Consider the following 23,125-nt stretch of genomic DNA (forward strand, 5'->3'; position numbering starts at 1 on the left):
CTAAATCTGTTAATGGAATGCACTCGTTCTCCATCAGGCCTTGTTCTTTTGTTGATGAGGAACTGTGATCACCTGTAGAAGGAGAGGCATTCTGATCTTGGGTATTCTCAGCCTTTTTACGCTGGTTTCTTCCCTTCATTGTGAGTTCATCCACCTGTCGTCTTTGTAATTGCCTACTTTCAAATTAGGTCTCTGAGTGGACGTCCAACTTGTTGATTCCCAGTGCCGAAATCCGAGCAACCCACTGCGCCGGCCAAAACAGCAGCATCAAGGTTCGTAGTGCTTTTCTGCCTGGGAATCTCCAGTCTGGCTTCCCTCCTGAGTCCCCTCCTCAATCAGGCAAATGGGTGACTCTGCCTTCCTGGAGCTCCAAACATTGATCAGTCCCGTTTACTCTGCACCAAGAACCGCCTCGCCAGAGGGCCGGCAAAACCACGACGCCGGCCACAAGAGTTGCCCTGGCGACCCGTGGGGCTCCTCCGCTGGGAATCTTCCGGTCTGTGGGTAACAAAAATTTGTTTGAAAGTGTGTCGTCCTCTCATTCTGTGCATTTTCTCTGGGAGCTACAATCCCAAGCTGCTAGTGATCAGCCATCTTGAATCTCTCTTCCCCCAACATCATTTATTAAACAGGGAATCCTTTCCCCATTGCTTGTTTTTGTCAGGTTTGTCAAAGATCAGATGGTTGTAGATGTGTGGCGTTGCCTCTGAGGCCTCTGTTCTGTTCCATTGGTGTATATCTCTGTTTTGGTACCAGTATCATGCTGTTTTGATTACTGTAGCTTTGTAGTATAGTTTGAAATCAGGTAGCGTGATGCCTCTGGCTTTGTTCTTTTTCATTTCTTTGAGCTGTGAACATTCAAAATCTTCTAGCTTTTTAAAAATATATATAATAAACCATAGTTAACCGTATTCACCCTGCAATGCCACAGAACATCAGAACTCATTTCTCTTATCTAACTGTGATTCTGTATCCATTAAGCAACCTCCCCACCCCTACTTCTGTGAGTTTTTTTGTTGTTGTTAAGAGACAGGGTCTTGCTAGTGTAGTCTGGGCTCTGGGCAACTGCGTTCACTCAGACTAGAGACAGTGGTTTGATTATAGCTCACTGTAGCCTCAAACTCTTGGGCTCATGTGATCCTCCCACCTCAGCCTCCTGAACAGCTAAGATTATGAGCATGCACCATTGCATCTGTCTGACTTTTTACTTTGTAGAGATGTCTCCATATGTTGCTCAAGCTGGTCTGGAACTTTTGGGCTCACTTGATTCTCCTGCCTTTGTCTTTCAAAGTGCTAGGAAATTACAGGCATCAGCTGTGTTTCCCAGCCCTCAGTTTTTCTGTAGCTCCCACACATGAGTAAGAATGTGCAGTGTTTATCTTTCTGTTTTCTCACTTAACATCCTCTAGAGTGATCCACGTGGCCACATTTCATTTCTTTAGATGCTGAATAATATTCCATTGTATGTGTACCACAGTTTTTTGACCATTTGTTGATGGACATGTAGGTTGATTCCATACATTAGCAGTTGTGACCAGTGCTATAGTAAACATATGAGTACAGGTATCCTTTTGACTTCTTGTTTTCTATTGCCTGAATACCCAGTAGTGGGGTTGCTGGATCTCTCAGCAGTTCCATTATTAGATTTTTGAGAAAACCTCATGTTGTTTTCTATAATGGCTGCACTAATTTACCTTCCCATCAACAGCATTTGTTATTTTTTGTCTCTTCAATGGTAGCCATTTATTCGAACTGGAGCAAGATTATATCACATCGTAGGTTTGATTTGTAGTTCCCTGGTGGTTAGTGATACTGAGCATTTTTAAATGTATTTATTGGCCATTTATATTTCTTCTTTAAAAAAAATGAAATGTATAATCAGATCTTTTGCCCAATTTTGAACTCAGATTATTTTTTTACTGTCAGGGTGTTTGAGTTCCTTGTATATTTTGGATATTACTCCCTTATTAGGTGAATAGCTTGATGATATTTTCTTTTATTCTACCAGTTTTCTCTTCACTCAGTTGTTTGCTGGGCAGAAGCTCTTTAGCTTAATGTGGTACCACTTGCCTATCATTTGTTTTTTGCCTATGCTTCTGATGTCTTACCCATAAAAATCTTCGTGCAGACTAACATCCTGAAGCATTTTCCCTATGTTTACTTGTAGTAGCTTGGTAATTTGGGGCCTTGCATTTAAATCTTTAATCAATTCTGAGTTTATTTTGCTATATGGTGTTAGATAGAAAGTTATATGACTATTTAGTTTTCCCAGTGCCATTCATTTGAAGAGGGTGTCCTTTCCTTAATGAATGTTCTTGGCACCTTAGTCCAAAATCAGTTGGCTGTAAATATATGGATTTATTTTTGGGTATTGTATTCTATGGCCTTTACCCCAAGAATTATTACTTTTTAAAATGCAATTCAAATTAGCAGGAAACATTTGCAGTTTAGGGAAAGGCTTATGGCATCACAATCCTTACTTACAGGATTCATTATTTTGTGTGGGTTTTTTTTTTTTTTTTTTTTTTTGAGATATGGTCCTTATCTGTCATCCAGGGAGAAGTGTAGTGATGTTGTCATAATTCACTGCAAACCTGAACTTTGGGTGCAAGCCATTCTTTTGCCTCAGTCTCTTAACAAGCTGGGTCTACAGGCATGAGCCATTATGCCTGGCTAATTTTTTATTTTATTTTGTAAAGATGGGGATCTCACTATGTTGCTCTGGCTGATCTCAAATTTTTGACCTCAAGTGATCTTTCTGCCACAGCCTCCTAAAGTGCTGGGATTACAGGCATGAGCCACCATGCCTAGCATACAGTATATTAATTTCAAAGTCTTATTCTGAGAGCCATTTATTGACTTTGGCCTAAATAACTCAATATGATATCTCTGAAACTTTTTTTTTTTTTTTGACAAATTATGGGGAATGATGATGAGGGAAGGGGGTTAGACACTTTTTTTTAGTAGAGACGAGGTTTTACCATATGGGTCAGGGTGGTCTGGAACTCCTGACCTCAGATGATCCTCCCACCTTGGCCTTTCAAAGTGCTGGGATTACAGGTGTGAGCCACTATTTTATTTTATTTTTTGGAGACAGGCTCTGACTCTGGTGCCCAGGTTGGAATGCAGTGGCGCAATCTCGGCTCACGGCAACCTCCACCTCCTGGGTTCAAGTGATTCTCCTGCCTCAGCCTCCTGAGTAGCTGAAACTATAGGCACACACCACCATGCCTGGCTAATTTTTTGTATTTGTTAGTAGAGATAGGGTTTCACCATGTTGGCCAGGCTGGTCTGGAACTCCTGAGCTCATGCAATCTGCCCACCTCAGCCTCCCAAAATGCTGGGATTACAGGCTGAGTCACTGTGCCCAAGCAATGCGTTTTACTAAGCGATAACTTAGTGTCATTTAAGGAGAAACAAAAATAAATTATCAGAAAAATAAAAGTAAGATCAAGTGCAAAAGTTCTGTGGCAAAGATGATGATAGTAAAGAATATTTTTTGTGACTCATGATAGCTTTAACTTTGTTCTTGAAATTCTGAGTAATTTAAGGGTTCACATTTGAAGAATCTACTACATTATAGATAACATTTTATTGCAAGTAATCGCATTTCAAAATTTGCTATTGGTTTTGTTATTTTGCTATTGATCATTCTCAGACTACTTCATTATCAAGGTGCATTATTTTATTCATGCAGCTTGATGATCTTACAGCAGAGGAGGAAGCTGTGTCTTCAAAATGTATCAGTTTGACTAAAGACAATCAAGTTATTCAACAGGAGTTATTATCTATGAAAAAAGTACAACAGAAACATGAAAAACTTCAGGAGGATAAAAAGAAGTTGGAAGAAGAAATATTAAATCTTAAGACACATATGAAAAAAATATGATAGAAGTTGGTAAAGTACAAGAATATAAATCAGAGCTGGAAGAAAGGGTAATGCAGACAATAGAAAAATTAGAAGAAATCCATTTACAGGTTAGTTTTTAAAATCAGCTTGAGTTTATCTGTAATGTGCTTTCATTTATTTCACTGCAAATTATATTTTGGATATGTATACATTGTGATTCCTCTGCCTCTCTTATAGCAATTTGCTTTGTAAAGTTCTGGAAAAAAATGGCATTTGTTTTTTTTTTAAATATTTAAATTTTCATTATTATTGTAACAAAATCAATCTTCAGAGTAGTGATTCTCACTATAGAGTCTTATGATTTAAGACCAGTTGGCCTAAGTGAAAATTGTGATTTAGAAATGATGTGATACTTTTGAATTGGTCTTAAGCTACATTGTTCATTGTTGTGTTTTTAAAATTATAAATGGATTCTATTACTGTTTATATGACCAAATTATATTAATACTAACATCATGATTTCAAATTTTTATCAATCGGACTTAATTCTGGATTCAGTTATTAGTTTCATTGATATTTCTGATAAACATTTTAAGCTGCAGCCTCTTTTTTTTAACGTCTTCAGAATTGCTCTTTGAATCACTTGACTCAAAATGAAAAACAACAAATATATGGTAATTAAGTTATAATGGTTTTTTTTTTTTTTTTTTTTTTTTTTTTTTTTTTTGAGACGGAGTTTCGCTCGTTACCCAGGCTGGAGTGCAATGGCGCGATCTCGGCTCACCGCAACCTCCGCCTCCTGGGTTCAGGCAATTCTCCTGCCTCAGCCTCCTGAGTAGCTGGGATTACAGGCACGCGCCACCATGCCCAGCTAATTTTTTGTATTAGTAGAGACGGGGTTTCACCATGTTGACCAGGATGGTCTCGATCTCTTGACCTCGTGATCCACCCGCCTCGGCCTCCCAAAGTGCTGGGATTACAGGCTTGAGCCACCGCGCCCGGCCGTTATAATGGTTTTAAAAGTATATTCATTTGTTTTAGAAACAAGCAGACTATGAAAAACAATTAGAGCAGTTAAACAAAGAGAATATGGCTTCACAAAATGAGATGGAGATCATGATTAAAGATGCAGAATGTAAACTCTCCAAAATAAAAACTGCTTATGAAGAGGTTGCAACCGAATTAGAAGAATATAAGGAAGTCTTTGCAGTAATATTAAAAGCTAACAATTCCATGTCAAAAAAAATTCATGAAGTAAGTCAAAAGATATACTCATAGAAGATGAATTAAGCTCAATTAATTTGTTTTGAAAATTAATTTTGAAAGCTCAATTAATTTGTTTTGAAAAATAATTTTTAGTGAGATGGCTTCAGGAAATTAGTAGGAAGTGAATGCTAATTATAAAATGTAATTTTGGAAAATAATGTTAGCAAATAATCTTACCTTTAAAATGTTAGTAAAAGATAGTTTCTTTCCTTTTTTTTTTTTTGCTTTTATATGTCTTTTTTTCCCAGAAAAGTCTCATATAGTTAACTTGATCTATTAGTTTTTTTCACTAAGTATTTTTGAAGCTTTATAATTAATAAAGTGATCTTGTTATAAAACTAGTTGTCAGAATTTCCTTAAATAGAAATATTGAGTTTATTTTTTGGTAGATGACAACCTAAACCCAAAGTGTAAATGCTGCTGCTTCTCTGGGCACATCCTGGCACTCAGGCATGGGACTGTTTTTGATTGTGATCTCTAGTATTATCACTAGAGGGTGCCTCAAGACAGACTATTTGTATAACATTTTCAAGATGTTACAGAAAAGCCTCCTGGTGAAATAGGGAATAATTGTCACAGAAATGGAAAAAAAGTGTAATTCACAAATTGGTTAAAAAATAACACCTTGTTCAGCCTGAAGGGGTGTGGGGAAGGCAGAAAGAACAAACCGGCAGGTACAGGACCTTCGTCACGGTGTTAGGGGCTAATTGACTTCAGAGATGCTTTAGTTGTTTTTTATCACCAACCCAGCCATCTAGTTCTCTCTTAGGAGTTGTTGCTCTGAATTATTCCTCAGTGCCAAATGTCTCATTGTTCCCAGATAATGGGTGAAATGTACAAGAGTGAAACCTGAAACTGGTTTACTAAACACAAGTATTTCTAGGTTTTTTGTTTGTTTGTTTTAGTTTTCTTTTTTTTTATTTTTATTTTTTTTTTATTGCATTTTAGGTTTTGGGGTACATGTGAAAAACATGCAAAGTTGTTGCATAGGTGCATTCATGGCAGTGTGATTTGCTGCCTCCCTCCCCCTCACCCATATCTGGCATTTCTCCCCATGCTATCCCTCCCCAACTCCCCCCCCCCGCTGTCCCCCCCACTCCCCCGCAACAGACCCCCGTGTATAGTGCTCCCCTCCCTGTGTCCATGTGTTCTCCTTGTTCAACACCCTCCTATGAGTGAGAACATGTGGTGTTTGGTTTTGTGTTCTTGTGTCAGTTTGCTGAGAATGATGGTTTCCAGGTTCATCCATGTCCCTACGAAGGATGTGAACTCCTCATTTTTAATGGCTGCATAATCTACATTGTTTAAGGAGTACAACATGGTGTTTTGATATAATTATTTACAGTGAAATGGTTCTTATAGTCAAACAAATTAACATATTCATTTTCCCACATAGTTACCCTTTAAATACAAGTATTTCTAATGGAATCTTTAGCATCTTACAAGGAGAGCCATTTTAGAAGGCAGCAACTGTTACCTGTTGAGCCACACATCACTGACAGCCATTTCTCTTCGCTGACTACTTTGTTTGCACTGCTTGTTCAGTAGAAATCACCTTAGAAACACATGTACTTCTTTAGAACAATTTTTAAATTATAATTGCTTACAACAGGTATACGCTCAAAACATCGTCGGTGTTAAAACACTGGTTAGTGGGTAATTTGGTTTACTCTCAGGGCAACTTTAAAGAAAATGCAAGTCATTAAGAATTATTAAAAGAAAAAGGAAATACTAAGCATTTGTCTTTCTTTACAGATTGAAGAAGAAAATAGCAGTGATCAGCACGAAGTTCCTTATGGAGAAAGAGGGGATGAAATCTTGTCTCAGCACTTCCTAGGAGGCCAGACCCAGAGTCACCTTGTGTTGAAAATCTTAATAGTATGGGGCACAATAGAAAATATATTCCCGAAACACCTGTAAGAATTTCTACTTCAAACCCACAGACTTCAAATAACTGCAAGAACTACTTGACTGAAGTTAGTTATATTATCTTTTCTCTTTTGGGTTTCATTTCTCGAATATAATTCTTGTTTTTAATTTGGTGAAATATTGAGTTGTTCTGTTGGCTTATGCATGTTAAGTAAAGATCATAATTAGCTGTGTTAACACAGAAAGAAAATAGGAAATTTACATTTTTTAATTCCCTGGAGCTCTCATTCTCAAGAGATACCATTCTCAAGAGTTTACTAATTTTATTCAATACATGTAACTAAACTGACACATTTAAAATTTCTTTAAAAGCTGCATTTAAGTTAGGTTTTAGAAATTGCATGTTATTGCCTAATAACTGGAGGTATACAGCCTTGCTGTCACCAGGCTAGAGTGCAATGGTATAATCTCAGCTCTCTGCAACCCCTGCCTCCTGAGTTCAAGTGATTCTCCTGCCTCAGTCTCCAGAGTAGCTGAGACTACAGGTGCCTGCCACCATGCCTGGCTAATTTTTGTATTTTTAGTAGAGGTGGGGGGTTTTACTATATTGGCCAGGCTGGTCTCGAACTCCTGACCTTGTGACCTGCCTGCCTTGGCCTCCCAAAGTGCTGAGATTACAGCCGTGAGCCACTGCCCCCGGCTCATACCACTTTTAAAGTTTCATTGCACCATTTCAACTCTTCCTACCCATAATTGCAAGTGAATGATTGGCATTGAAACACTTTTAACCACATATAGATGTTTATTATTTAATAGAATCCCAAAATAATTGCATTTTATAAATAAAACACTAAAAGGTTCATTTCCATTTTTATGTTAAAAGCTTTGTGCTTGGCCAGGTGCAGGGGCTGATGCCTGTAATCTTAGCATTTTGGGAGGCTGAGGCAGGTGGATCGCCTGAGGTCAGGAGTTTGAGACCAGCCTGGCCAACATGATGAAACCTTGCCTCTACTAAAAATAGAAAAATTAGCTGGGCACGGTGGCAGGTACATGTAATCCCAGTTACTTGGGAGGCTGAGGCAGGAGGATTACTTGAACCCAGGAGGCAGAGGTTGCAGTGAGCCACTGAGATCATGCCACTGCACTACAGCCTGGGTGACAGAGGGAGACTCCATCTCAAAAAAAAAAAAAAAAAAAAAAAAAGCGTTGTGGTTTTCTTACATTACAGTACATCCTCTGACTATAAAAATCCTGGAAGAAAACAGGAAATGCTATTCTGGACGTCGCACTTGTCAATTAAATTATGGCTAAGTCCTCAAAAGCAATTGCAAGAATAACAAAAATTGACAAGTGTCATCTAATTAAGCTAAAGAGCTTCTGCATAGCATGAGAAACTGTCAAGGGATTAAATAGGCAGCCTAAAGAATGGAAGGAAATATTCACAAACTGCATATAGCAAAGGCCTATTGTCCAGGATCCATAAGGGACCTAAACAAATCAACAAGGACAAAATAAATAACCCCATTAAAAATGAGCAAATGACATGAACAGATGCTTTTCAAAAGAACATATGTAAGTGGTCACCAAACATATTAACAAATGCTTACCATTGCTAATCATCAGAGAAATGCCAAACAAAACACCGGTGAGACACCATCTCACACCAGTCAGAATGACTTTTGTTAAAAAGTAAAACAGAACAAAAGACAGATGTTGGGGAGGCTGTGGAGAAAAGGAAACACTTATACACCATTTGTGGCAATGTAAATTAGTTCAACTACTATGGAGAGCAGTTTGGAAATTAGGAACTAAGAATGACTGTTGGATGCAGCAATCCCATTACTATACTAGGGGTATACCTAAAGGACAATAAATTATTGTAACAAAGAAATGCATGCACATGTATGTTCATTGTAGCACTATTCACAATAGCAAAGACATGGAGTCAGCTCAGGTGCATCCAAGGTAGATTGAAAATTCAGGTAAATTAGACAAGTTCATATACCATGGAATACCATGATGCCATAAAAAGAACAAAATCATGTCCTTTGCAGCGACATGGATGTAGCCAGAATCCACTATCCTAAGCAAACTAATGCAGAAACAGAAACAAAATATCTGATGTTTTCACTCATGTGGGAACTACACACTGGGTGCACATTGTCATAAACATGGGAACAATAGACACTGGGAAATATGAGTAGTGGGGACAGAGTGGGCCAGGGTTGAAAAACTACTTATTGGGTTCAATTTTACTCCAAACCTCAGGATCCGTCAATACACCTTTGGAAGAAACCTACACAGGTAACACCTTAATTTAGTATACAAATGAGAAAAAGAAAAAAGAAACAAGAAAAATTTACTATAAAAAATTTACTATAAGTAGAAAATAGAAATTTCTTTTTAAGAAAAAATTTATTGAAGAAAATGGATTAAACTTTTATAAAGGACAGTTTTGCTAAGAATTTCAAAGCAATACATTCATTGCAAAATATAACTTTGTTTATCCTTTGTAGTAACAAAACACCACCTTTCTAAAATTATGTATATGCAATAGACCAGTATTAATTGCATTTTTCTTAAATTTAAACAGCATTATACAGATACATCTTCTATTATCTAAACTGAAAATAAGTAGAAATTTTACTTTATGTGATTACTTTTCTATTTAAGCAAGCATCAAGTTGTGTCTAGCCACTGTAAATACTAAATGCCACATTTTTGTAAGTGATACATTATTATCATGATAATGTCTCTTGTTTAACTGAAACATTATTATTTTTTTTTTACTTATTTTAGATGGAGCTGGACTGTGTAGAACAAATAAAGAAAGAAAGAGAAGTATGTTGCCAAAATTTATTAATCAAATTTAAGTTATTTTAGAAATAAAGTATAAATAGCAAATGGCATTCCTTTTCATTGTTGGGTTAGTCGATACTACATTAGGTATTTTTTTTCTTACATCTAATGAAAGATGTGAAAACAAAGTCTTTCACCATGAAAAGTGTACTTATGCCCCATTAATTCTTCACGTTTCATAGCTTTAAAAGTTCCCAAGAAGTCTATGCATTTCTTTTTCTCCTGGCTCTGTACTTTTTTCACCTTTGCCATCCTCATGGAACTGTCACCCAGCACACTGAAACGATTCACAGAAAACAGAGGCATCATCAGCTTCTCAGGGCTGTGGTAGACATCGAAGGCCAACAGACCTCGGATTCATTTAGAAATACTTAGCTAAGCGATAACCATTCATAAGCAGTCAGTTGAGAGGTGACATTTTAAATCTCCTGTCATTTACTTTGTCCTTGGCTTACTTTTGTTCTCAGGAAAAGTTGCAAGTTTTTCATCATGGAATAAAAACACCTAGGTCAATGAGATTTTTGTGAAGTGACTCAGCCTTGTCTCTTGCCACTTACCGTGCTCTGCTTTTTGCTCTAGCACCAAACTGGACAGAGTAGAACTCCGCAGGGCTCTTCCTCACCACAAGCTCTTTGCCTTCTCCCCTTCTCTCTATCTGGCAAGCTTTTCCTTGTCCTTCAGGTATCAACCTACATATCTCCTCCACCAGAAAGCCTATGATATTGACACAAAACTGGGATAGATGTCCCTTCTGTGTGTTCCAATAGTGTCTGGCTGTATGCCTGTCATAGTGTCTATGACTCTGTATGGACATTGCCTGTCTGTCTGTTTTTCTTTAGGTTATAGCGTAGGTTTGTTGAGAGCTGGACTGTACCATCTTCATTTTGTAATTTCAGTGCTGGTTTTAGTACCTTAGCATATACATGGCTGTTGAGTACATGAATGAAGAATGAAAAAGCTCTGATATTTAACCACAAGCATAATTAACACCATGTGTAAATTATTTAATAGTAATTTTGTATGTCATCATACATACATATTTCTCATTCTTATTAACTGATAAGGTTCTCAACTCTTTAGTTTTTAAACTCACACTTAGTTAACTGAAATGCTTTAGATAAAGAACGTAATTATTTATTTATCTTTCCAGCGGTTGCTGTGATGGACACTTGCTCCCGTCTACTTCCTTCTCTATTATCCACTGGTAAACCAGATCTAATGAAGAGAATATCTAAATCATAAAATCTTAAGGTAAAATTTTATGATTTAAAAGATCATAAAACTTTATTACTGGGCTATTTACATGATATTTTAGTTGTTTCTCATAAAATATATAACATCACAATCTTTGCTAAAGTAGAATATTTTCACATCACATGTATGATGCAAATTTACATGGTATTTTAAATGATGTTTTTTAGCCTCCTTAAGTTTTAAGTGGATCCTACAAATGAAAACCATTTGAGTTTGACATACTCAAATTGCCCAAATGTCAGCCATTTAAACAGCCAAACAACCAAGTCATCACTGATACTTGAGTAAAGGTCATTGAAGGCTTATTGCATTTTACAGTTTTTATTACTCTATATAGTAGGAGACTTAAGGAGCACCTGCCAGGTTTGCCCATGGGAGTGTTACAATTTCCTTTTTGTAGTTCAACAGTATTTTGTGTGGAGATACTTTGAGGCTCTGTAAATATCTGGTTACTTCTCAAAACCCACTAGATTTAGGATTTCATTGATGACTTGTGTTTGAACAATTATTGCTATGATGATTGCCAGATGATTATTTTCTTATTTTCTTGTTTGTTCTACATGGAAAAATAAAACCAATAAATAAGAGAGAAGGGAAAGCTCATGATTCTGGCACTCCAATTCCCCAAGATTAGGCCAGTGGTAGACATTTCAAGCTGACTTTGTGTCTTTTTGATCTGTCCCCGTTACTCTGTTGGCACTTTTTAACTTTCTGGCACAAGATGCTCTAAGCTAATCTTGTATTTTCTCTGCCCCAGCCCTGGAATGAGTGATTTTTCTTAGAAGCAGAGGTGGAGCCACTGAGGAAGCACAGGCGAGACTTCCCCAGCACGTGCTCACTGGTCCCAACAGAAGAACCACTGCTGCATCCACTGAGGTGCCAAGAAACTAGCAAAGGGCCTTCTAGCTGTCTGGGGACAGTCCTCTTGTGGTCCCTGGCTCAGTCTTGAAGGTTCTGGATTAGTCACCCTGCAGCCTCTGTGCTGTGTCTCTCGATGGGTTCTCTGCAGGAAGGACCCTGGGAGACCCAGCAGCACAGGGTGTCTCATCTGTCAAATGTTCCTCCCTTCCTCTCTCTCTGACACTCAAGAACAGTATAGATGGCATGTCCAGGCAGTGCCAGGACACCTCACTGTCTCCTTTGAGCTGGGTCCAGAGGGTCTTAGGGGGTGAGTGTGGAGCTGGACACCTGGAGCCTGAGGCCAACTGTCCCTCCCTGTGTCTTGGAGGAGAGGCCTTGTCCCAAGAAAACCCCCAGTGCCTGACCTCTGGGCACACATGCAGGGAGGGAGGGTCTATGGGCTGAGGGGGACATCAGAACAAGACTTTGAGCACCCCTGCTCAGGGGCCTGGTCAGTGGACCGTGGTCAGAGATGACCTGGTCATTAGAACCTAGGCAGTTGGGACCTCATCAGCAGGGACATGGTTAGTGGTGGCCTTCTCAGTGAAGGCCTCATCAGTGGGGACCTGGTGACCTAGTCATTGGAAGCCGAGTCAGTGGGGACCTGGTCAGGGGCACCTGGTCAGTAGGAACCTGGCCAGTTGGCCACTGTGTGACCTCAGGCAGGGGGTTTGTCTGTGGAGCCTCCTTGCCTCCATCTGTAGGGAGGATGAGTCAGGGCACCCTGGAGGGTTGCTGGAAAGAGAATGTGAGAAGATGTGTTGAATCCAGTACTGCTTGGCAGACCTAGAACTTTACACACAAATTGGGTTCCACCTAGAGATGGTGCCAGCCCTCTCTGCTCTACCCAGTGCCCCTCCTTTGCATCCTGAAGACTACCCTGGGTGGGGAGGGCAGAGATTGGGGAGCACCTGTGGAGACTCTAATGCTGGCCCCAGGCCCTGGTGGTGACAGTGATGAGGACCTGGGTGCACCCGTGAGTGGAGCAGCTAGGCCTAGCCAGAGAAACAAAACAAACACACATACGTGAACACACACACGTGCACACACACACATGCATAAACACATTGTATGCACACACATATCAGTTCAGGGGACAGAGGACACTGACTCTGAGCCCTCTTGACCCAAGCAGGCTCCCGTTGTGATGGGTTGTGTCACTCCATGATGTCACTGTTGCTGAGCCCCTGTCGCTTCTGTGTTGTGGAGCAGTTAAGAGACACACAGCAGTGTCTGTGATTGGCTCTGCATGCAGGACCGTTTTCTAGGTGAGAGGCACATCTCAGCGGAGCTGACTGATCAGACTCAGGTGAGTAGGACCCGCTCTCTTTCCTTCCTCCTGGCTTGGGAACAGTTGCTACCAGGTGGGTGGTGTTGGCATCTGAGCAGCTAATGAGGGTAATCTCTGAGCACTCACCAGGTGCCTGTTCTATGCTGACACCTATGATGACATCTCATTCATCCTCACAGCCATTCCATTCTGCCTCTCAGGACACCCCCGGGACCACCCAAGACAACCCCTTTAGGGCCCTGACACCAGGCCCAGTCCAGCTCCTTGATAACCAAGTTGCAGGTTCAGAGACCACCGCCCTGCATGGTGCCTGCATCTCAGCCCCTTTGGCAGGTAGTGACCAGCACAACATGAAAGAAGCCAGGGCAGCATGCAGCCAGCTGTCCTGCAGCCCCAGGGGCTCCTGGACCTTGGGAAGTCATTCTCAAAGGGAAAGCTGGTCACTTTGAGGTCCCTGGAGGGAAGAGTGAACATGGCATCCTGACAACCCTGGCAGCCAGCAGCATACCATACATCTCAGCCAACCTGTGGGACAGAGGCTCCCTCCTAGGGCACAAGTGTTACACCTAAAGGGTCCTAACCCAGTTGGGTCTCATCCTGAGCCCTGAAGTGGGAGGGGCACCATGGGCCCCCCAACAGCAGCCAGGATTACCATCCAAAGAACTCAGCCTTCTGTGACCCTAGCCAGACTTAGAATTTGGCCCAACACAGGACAACCTTACTCAGAGAACTGTGTCGGTATCTGGGGCCTGTGCATGCCAGGCAAGGTCAAGCTGGCTCAAAGACCAACCAGCCACCTCTGCAAGGGTGTGCCTGGAGCAGGTGCACCAACCACCAACCTCACCCACTCAAGGAAGCAGGGGTGGCTAGGTTCCCACAGCTTGAGTGGCCACCACCTGATGGCTGATGGAGCAGAAGCCTGGGGAAAAGCAAATTACACTGGGGCCCTACCTCTAAGGCAGAATAAGTGATTTAGCCTGACTGGCAGTGAGTGAGGTTAGTGGCTGGTCCACCTGCTCCTGGCACACCCTTGCAGAGTTGGTTGGTTGCTATTTGAGCCAGCTTGGCCTTGTCTGGCATGCATGGGCCTCGGTGCAACAACTGTGCTGTAAATGGAGCCACATCAAGGGCATGAGGAGCAGGCTCAGGAGCAGGGTGTGTGCTGCCTTTGGGGCTCCAGTCCATGCATCAGAGCTCATACAGCACTGCGGTCTTCTTGGGTGCTAAGAGGCAGACCACAGGCTATCTTGAGGAAGACTTCATGTCCAAGTGCAGAAAGGGCTCAGTCTGGTGGATGAACCACATGGCCACACCTTCCATCACTTCCTGATGTGCCCCACCAGCACTGAAGAGACAGCCTGGAGACAGGGCAAGAGGAAGGCTGAGAAGGATAAGATGGTGAGTGCCAACTTCTTCCTGACCCTGAGTCCACCCCCAGGGTGGCCCTCACCCTTTAAGAATGGGAGAGCAAGATTGATGACTTTGGAGTCAGGTTGCTGGGTGGGTGGTCCTTCCCTGGAGTTTGTCTGCCGGTGAGATTGGCGCCGCCTTCTCAATGGCGTCTCTCCTTCCCCAGCTGGAGCTTCCTGGTTGGGGTCAAGCTGGTGTATTTGCTGCCCAGCTCTCTGGCTAGGCTTCAGTTTGAGCTCTGTGGAGGTGAGGCCTGCCAGGCCTTATGGTCTATTTCCCTGCTTTCAACGCTGCCTCTCTCTGTGGGCCGGTCAGTCCCGCCGACGTTGGTCCAAACCGCCGCCCAGGTGCTTGCGACAGCTTCCCGCGTCCTGCGGTAGCCGCTGCTCAGATTTGCATCGACTACCCACGGCGCCCCACCGTCTGGCAGGCCTGTCCTGGACCGTGGGTTGCAGGAGGGATGAGGAATCTCCGGACTCTGCACCAAGAACTGGCATGCTAAGGCACCAGCAAAACCACCACGCCGGCCACAAGAGTCGCCCTGGTGACCCGTGGAGCTCCTCCACTGGGAATCTCCTGGTCCGTGAGCAACTAATATTCGTCTGAAAGTGTGGCATCCTCTCGTTCTTTGTGCTTTCACTGGGAGATATTTCTCATGTTTGTCTGGTATCCTCTGTGAGGTTATGGGCTCCTTAAGAAGGACGCAAAAAAACTGATACCCATTGCATACTTGCTGAATTGACACTGAAAACTTAGAAATAGCTGAGCATTGGGATCGATCCAAGATGGCCACTTAAGAGGAAGTCGGGATTGCAGCTCCGAGAGAAGGCGCAGAGGGTGAGTGGACGCCGCATTTCCAGACGGACTTTTACTGCCCACAGACCAGGAGATTCACAGGGGGAAAAGCCCCACGGGTCTCCAGCGCCGCTGGTTTGAGTGGAGTGGCCGCTCAGCCTACGCCCTGGAGCGGGGGGCAGTGGCTTCTTGCGCAGAGCGAGAGAGACAGAGTTCCCTCTGAGCCAGAAAGGGGAGCTGAAGCAGGGAGCCAAGCCAGGAGACCCCCGGGCAAGGGAGTGCCACGAATCTCAGAGCCGCTGCTTCGGCTGACGCAGCGGCACACAGGGCAGCGGATTTTAATTGCGCGGAGAAGCTCCCCGCATTCCCAGCGCCGCTGGTTGGACCGGAGCAGCCGCTCGGCCTGCACGGGGGGCGGGGAGCAGCGGCTCCTTGAACAAAGTGAACGAGACTGTGTCCCCTCTGGGCCAGCAAGGGGAACTGTGGCAAGGAGGCAAGCCAAGAGATTACAGGACAAAGAGGGCCCCTCTGGAAACACAGCTGAACCTGGGACGGTTCAGCTCTGGGGGGGAGGGGCGTCCTCCATCGGGAAACACCCTACAGTTCCCGGGGCAATTTTCCGTAACCAAGACAACCTGCCACTACAGAGACTCCGTCACTACAGGGGCGGGCCAGCATAGCGGAAGCAGTTCTAACTACACTCACAGGACTGCAGGGAAGCTCACACGGAAGCTGGGCGGAGCCCACAACAGCTCAGCGAAGTCTCTGCAGGCTGAGTGTGACTAGACTGCCACCTTGTGGGCAGGGAAAACGGTAGCAACACAGCTGAAAAACATAAAGTGCTAAACCCCTGGGCCAGAACACCTGGGGAGAAGAAAAGGGGGTTTATGCGTTCAGCTGCTGCAGACTTAAAATTACCAAAATCAGAAAGACAGCAACTACAAAGTCAATAGGCGGATAAATCCACAAAGATGGGAAGAAACCAGCGCAAAAAGGATGAAAACACCCAAAACCAGAACACCTCTCCCCCTACAAGGCAGCATAACTCCTCACCAGCACGGGAACAAGACTGGACGGAGAATGAGTGTGATGAAATGACAGAATCAGCTTTCAGAAAATGGATAATAAGAAACTTCTGTGAGCTAAAAGAACATGTTCTAACCCAATGCAAAGAAACTAAGAACCTTGAAAAAAGACTTGACGAAATGCTAACGAGAATGGACAACTTAGAGAGGAATATGAATGAATTGATGGAGCTGAAAAACACAACACGAGAACTTCGCGAAGCATGTACAAGTTTCAACAGCAGAATTGACCAAGCAGAAGAAAGGATATCAGAAGTTGAAGATCAACTCAATGAAATAAAACGAGAAGGGAAGATTAGAGAAAACAAGGTAAAAAGGAATGAACAGAGTCAACAAGAAATATGGGACTACGTGAAAAGACCTAATCTACGTTTGATAGGTGTACCTGAATGTGACGAAGAGAATGCATCCAAGCTGGAAAATACTCTTCAGGATATTATCCAGGAAAACTTCCCCAACCTAGCAAGGCAGGCCAAGATTCAAGTCCAAGAAATACAGAGAACACCACAAAGATATTCCTCTAGAAGAGCAACCCCAAGGCACATAATCATCAGATTCACCAGGGTTGAAATGAAGGAGAAAATACTAAGGGCAGCCAGAGAGAAAGGTCGGGTTACCCACAAAGGGAAACCCATCAGACTCACAGCAGATCTCTCAGCAGAAACCCTACAGGCCAGAAGAGAGTGGGGGCCGATATTCAACATCCTTAAAGAAAAGAACTTTCAACCCAGAATTTCATATCCAGCCAAACTAAGCTTCATAAGTGAAGGAAAAATAAAATCCTTTGTGAACAAGCAAGTACTCACAGATTTCATCACCACCAGACCAGCTTTACAAGAGCTCCTGAAGGAGACACTACACATAGAGAAAAAAACAACCAGCACCAGCCACTCCAAAAACGCACGAAATGGTAAAGAGCAGCAACACAATGAAGAATCTCCATCAACCAATGGGCAAAACAGCCAGCTAGCATCAAAATGACAGGACCAAACTCACACATAACAATATTAACCCTAAATGTAAATGGACTAAATGCCCCAATCAAAAGACACAGACTGGCAAATTGGATAAAAAGCCAAAACCCATCAGTGTGCTGTATCCAGGAAACCCACCTCACATGCAAGGATACACAAAGGCTCAAAATAAAGGGATGGAGGAAGATTTACCAAGCAAATGGAGAGCAAAAAAAAGCAGGAGTTGCAATTCTCATCTCTGATAAAATAGACTTTAAAGCAACAAAGATCAAAAGAGACAAAGAAGGACATTACATAATGGTAAAAGGATCAATACAACAAGAAGAGCTAACGATCCTAAATATATATGCACCTAATACAGGAGCACCCAGATACATAAGGCAAGTTCTTAAAGACTTACAAAGAGACATAGACTCCCACACATTAATACTGGGAGACTTCAACACACCGTTGTCAATATTAGACAGATCAACGAGACAGAAAATTAATAAGGATATCCAGGACTTGAACTCAGACCTGGAACAAGCAAACCTAATAGATATTTACAGAACTCTCCAGCCCAAATCCAGAGAATATACATTCTTCTCAGCACCACATCACACCTACTCTAAAATTGACCACATAATTGGAAGTAAATCACTCCTCAGCAAATGCAAAAGAACAGAAACCATAACAAACAGTCTCTCAGACCACAGTGCAATCAAGTTAGAACTCAGAATTCAGAAGCCAACCCAGAACCGCACATCCTCATGGAAATTGAACAACTTTCTCCTGAATGTTGACTGGATAAACACTGAAATGAAGGCAGAAATAAAGATGTTCTTCGAAACCAACGAAAATGAAGACACCACATACCAGAATCTCTGGGACACATTTAAAGCAGTCTCTAGAGGAAAATATATAGCAATAAGTGCCCACATGAGAAGAAAGGAGAGAACTAAAATTGACACCCTATCATCAAAATTGAAAGAGCTAGAGGAGCAAGATCAAAAAAACTCAAAACCTAGCAGAAGACAAGAAATAACTAAGATAAAAGCAGAATTGAAGGAGATAGAGACACGAAAAACCCTACAAAAAATCAATAAATCCAGGAGCTGGTTTTTTGAAAAGATCAACAAAATAGACAGACCACTAGCCAAACTAATAAAAAAGAAAAGAGAGAATAACCAAATAGATGCAATAAAAAATGATAAAGGGGATATCACCACAGATGCCACAGAAATTCAAACCATCATCAGAGATTATTACAAACAACTCTATGCACATAAATTAGAAAACCTGGAAGAAATGGATAAATTCCTGGACAGTAGTCTCCTCCCATGCCTAAACCAGGAAGAAGTCGAAACCCTGAATAGACCAATAACAAGGTCTGAAGTCGAGGCAGCAATTAAGAGCCTACCACCCAAAAAAAGCCCAGGCCCAGATGGTCTCACAGCCGAATTCTACCAGACATACAAAGAGGAACTGGTACCATTCCTACTGAAACTATTCCAAAAAATCCAAAAAGAGGGAATCCTTCCCAAATCATTTTATGAGACCAACATCATCCTAATACCAAAACCCGGCAGGGACTCAACAAGAAAAGAAAACTACAGGCCAATATCCATGATGAACATAGATGCAAAAATCTTCAATAAAATACTGGCAAGCCGATTACAACAGCACATCAAAAAGCTTATCCACCATGATCAAGTAGGATTCATCCCGGGGATGCAAGGCTGGTTCAATATACGCAAGTCTATAAATGTAATTCACCACATAAACAGAACCAAAGACAAAAACCACATGATTATCTCAATTGATGCAGAGAAGGCCTTCGACAAAATTCAACAGCCCTTTATGCTAAAAACCCTCAATAAACTAGGTATCGATGGAATGTATCTCAAAATAATAAAAGCTATTTATGACAAACCGACAGCCAATATCATACTGAATGGGCAAAAACTGGAAGCATTCCCTTTGAAATCTGGCACTAGACAAGGATGCCCTCTCTCACCACTCCTATTCAATATAGTACTGGAAGTTCTAGCCAGAGCAATCAGGCAAGAAAAAGAAATAAAGGGTATTCAATTAGGAAAGGAGGAAGTCAAATTGTCTCTATTTGCAGACGACATGATTGTATATCTAGAAGACCCTATCACCTCAGCCCAAAATCTCCTGAAACTGATAAGCAACTTCAGCAAAGTCTCAGGATACAAAATCAATGTGCAAAAATCACAAGCATTCCTATACACCAATAACAGACTTAAAGAGAGCCAAATCAAGAATGAACTGCCATTCACAATTGCTACAAAGAGAATAAAATACCTAGGAATACAACTAACAAGGAACGTAAAGGACCTCTTCAAGGAGAACTACAAATCACTGCTCAACGAAATAAGAGAGGACACAAACAGATGGAGAAACATTCCATGTTCATGGTTAGGAAGAATTAATATCGTGAAAATGGCCATACTGCCCAAAGTAATTTACAGATTCAACGCTATCCCCATCAAGCTACCAATGACCTTCCTCACAGAACTGGAAAAAACCACCTTAAACTTCATATGGAACCAAAAGAGAGCCCGCATAGCCAAGTCAATTCTAAGCAAAAAGAACAAAGCAGGAGGCATCACACTACCGGACTTCAAACTATACTACAAGGCTACAGTAATCAAAACAGCATGGTACTGGTACCAAAACAGAGATATAGACCAATGGAACAGAACAGAGACGTCGGAGGCGACACAACATATCTACAACCACCTGATCTTTGACAAACCTGAAAAAAACAATCAATGGGGAAAGGATTCCATGTTCAATAAGTGGTGTTGGGAAAACTGGCTAGCCATATGCAGAAAGCAGAAACTGGACCCCTTCCTGACACCTTACACTAAAATTGACTCCAGATGGATTAAAGACTTAAACATAAGATGTAACACCATAAAAACACTAGAAGGAAACCTAGGCAAAACCATTCAGGACATAGGCGTAGGCAAGGACTTTATGATCAAAACACCAAAAGCATTGGCAACAAAAGCCAAAATAGACAAATGGGACCTAATCAAACTCCACAGCTTTTGCACGGCAAAACAAACAGTCAATAGAGTGAATCGGCAACCAACAGAATGGGAAAAAATTTTTGCAGCCTACCCGTCTGACAAAGGGCTGATATCCAGAATTTACAATGAACTAAAAAAGATTTACAAGAAAAAAACAAACAAGCCCATTCAAAAATGGGCGAAGGATATGAACAGATACTTTACAAAAGAAGACATACATGAGGCCAACAAACATATGAAAAAATGCTCATCATCACTGGTCATTAGAGAAATGCAAATCAAAACTACATTGAGATACCATCTCACGCCAGTTAGAATGGTGATCATTAAAAAATCTGGAGACAACAGATGCTGGAGAGGATGTGGAGAAATAGGAACACTTTTACACTGTTGGTGGGAGTGTAAATTAGTTCAACCACTGTGGAAAACAGTGTGGCGATTCCTCAAGGACCTAGAAATAGAAATTCCATTTGACCCAGCAATCCCATTACTGGGCATATATCCAAAGGATTATAAATCGTTCTACTATAAGGACACATGCACACGAATGTTCATTGCAGCACAGTTTACAATAGCAAAGACCTGGAACCAGCCCAAATGCCCATCGATGATAGACTGGACAGGAAAAATGTGGCACATATACACCATGGAATATTATGCAGCCATTAAAAAGGAGGAGTTCACATCCTTCGTAGGGACATGGATGAACCTGGAAAACATCATTCTCAGCAAACTGACACAAGAACACAAAATCAAACACCACATGTTCTCACTCATAGGTGGGTGTTGAACAAGGAGAACACATGGACACAGGGAGGGGAGCACTATACACGGGGGTCTGTTGGGGGGAGGGGGGATAGTGGGGGGGTGGGGAGTTGGGGAGGGATAGCATGGGGAGAAATGCCAGATATAGGTGAAGGGGAGGGAGGCAGCAAATCATACTGCCAGGTGTGCACCTGTGCAACAACCTTGCATGTTCTTCACATGTACCCCAAAAACTAAAATGCAATAAAAAAAAAAAAAAAGATTGATGACTTTGAGTGCTTCACCAAGAAGATGGACAACAGGGCACTCAGCTCAACTTCACAGCCAACGAGTTGACATGCAAGCAGATGACAGTGACAGGCTTTACAAAAGAGCATCAGAAGGTGGCCAGTTCTTCAACCTCAGCCAGGCCTTAGAGCTGGACCAGCCCATCCACTTCACCAAAGATGCCTTCATCACCATCAGTGAGCTCTTTGCCAGTCAGCCCAGACAGGACCTGGACCCAGTCCAGGACCTGGACCCAGTCAAGGACCTGTTAGTGCTTCTCAGGGATACCAGATCAACATCCTGGACATCATCCATGTACACAAGGAGGCCCTTACCAAAGTCATGGAGAGCAGGCAACATGTGGCAGAAGGGAAGAGAGAGGTGCAGACGCTGACGTCAGGATCACAGGAACAGGATTTCTTTGGCCACATTGACTGAAATTCACCCCTTCCATCCAATTTGAGTGAGAGACTTGAAATCACAGATGCAGCATTTCTTGCAACAAGAGATACTTTTTTTTTTTTTTTTTTTCAAAAAGTCACCCAGGAATTGATAGTGTTGAATGACAAGATATTTGACTGTGGACTTTCCAATGTAAGGATACTTTCTACAGCAGAATAACACTGTTAAAGAGCTAGTGCCAGCTATTCATGGTAGTACAAGGATGGTTTTGTGGTCAAAGGAAACCCAGCTGAATTGTGTGGGAAACAGTTAATATGGTGATAGAATAGAAACAGTAGCAAACATTAAGTCATACTATGAATGCCTATACTACCATTGTAACTTCTGGAAGAAGGATAATACCACTTACTTTATTACTTTTTGAAGTATGAATATTTTAGTGTGTATGCTGTAGACCTCAAACCCTAAGAAGAATCTCAAAGAAGCTGGCTGGATAAAGCCTGCTGTGAATGTCTTTATACTTAAAGATTGGTGATGCAATTTGAATATGTGTCCCCACCAAATCTCATGTTGAATTATATGTCCTCACGTTGAAGGTGAAACCTGGTGTGATGTGACTGAATCATGAAGGCAAATTTCTCACGGGTGGTTTAGCACCATCCCCTTGCTACTGTCCTCACAATCACAAGTGACTTCGCATGAGATCTGGTCATTGTAAACTCTACGTCACCTCCCTACTCTCCGTGTTTTCCTCTTACTCTGTGCGACAATTCACTCTTTCTTTCTTCATCTTCTAAGATGATTGAAAGATTTCTGAGGCCTCCCAGAAGCAGAAGCCACTGTGCTTTCTGTCCGCCCTGCAGAACCATGAGCCAATTAAACCTCTTTTTCAAAATAACTCATACAGAATATGGCAAATGAGGATTGAAGCATTGCTATAAAGATACCTGATAATGTGGAAGCAGCTTTGTAACTAGGGAGTGGGCAGAGGTTGGAAGAGTTTGGAGGGCTCAAAAGAAGGCAGATAGATGAGAACATTTTTGGACCATCTTAGAGACTGGTTAAATGGTTGCGACAAAAAATGCCAACAGAAACAT

At 42.0% G+C, this 23,125-nt stretch overlaps 1 pseudogene; it reads left to right on the plus strand.

Moving 5' to 3' along the window:
- Positions 1–343: 343 nt before the first annotated feature.
- LOC105705256 (uncharacterized) lies at positions 344–22,064 on the plus strand (annotated as a pseudogene).
- Positions 22,065–23,125: the final 1,061 nt, after the last annotated feature.

This window comes from Aotus nancymaae, unplaced genomic scaffold (assembly GCF_030222135.1).
Source record: "Aotus nancymaae isolate 86718 unplaced genomic scaffold, 86718_ANA_hifiasm-v0.15.2.pri h1tg000076l, whole genome shotgun sequence".
Classification (NCBI taxonomy): domain Eukaryota; kingdom Metazoa; phylum Chordata; class Mammalia; order Primates; family Aotidae; genus Aotus; species Aotus nancymaae.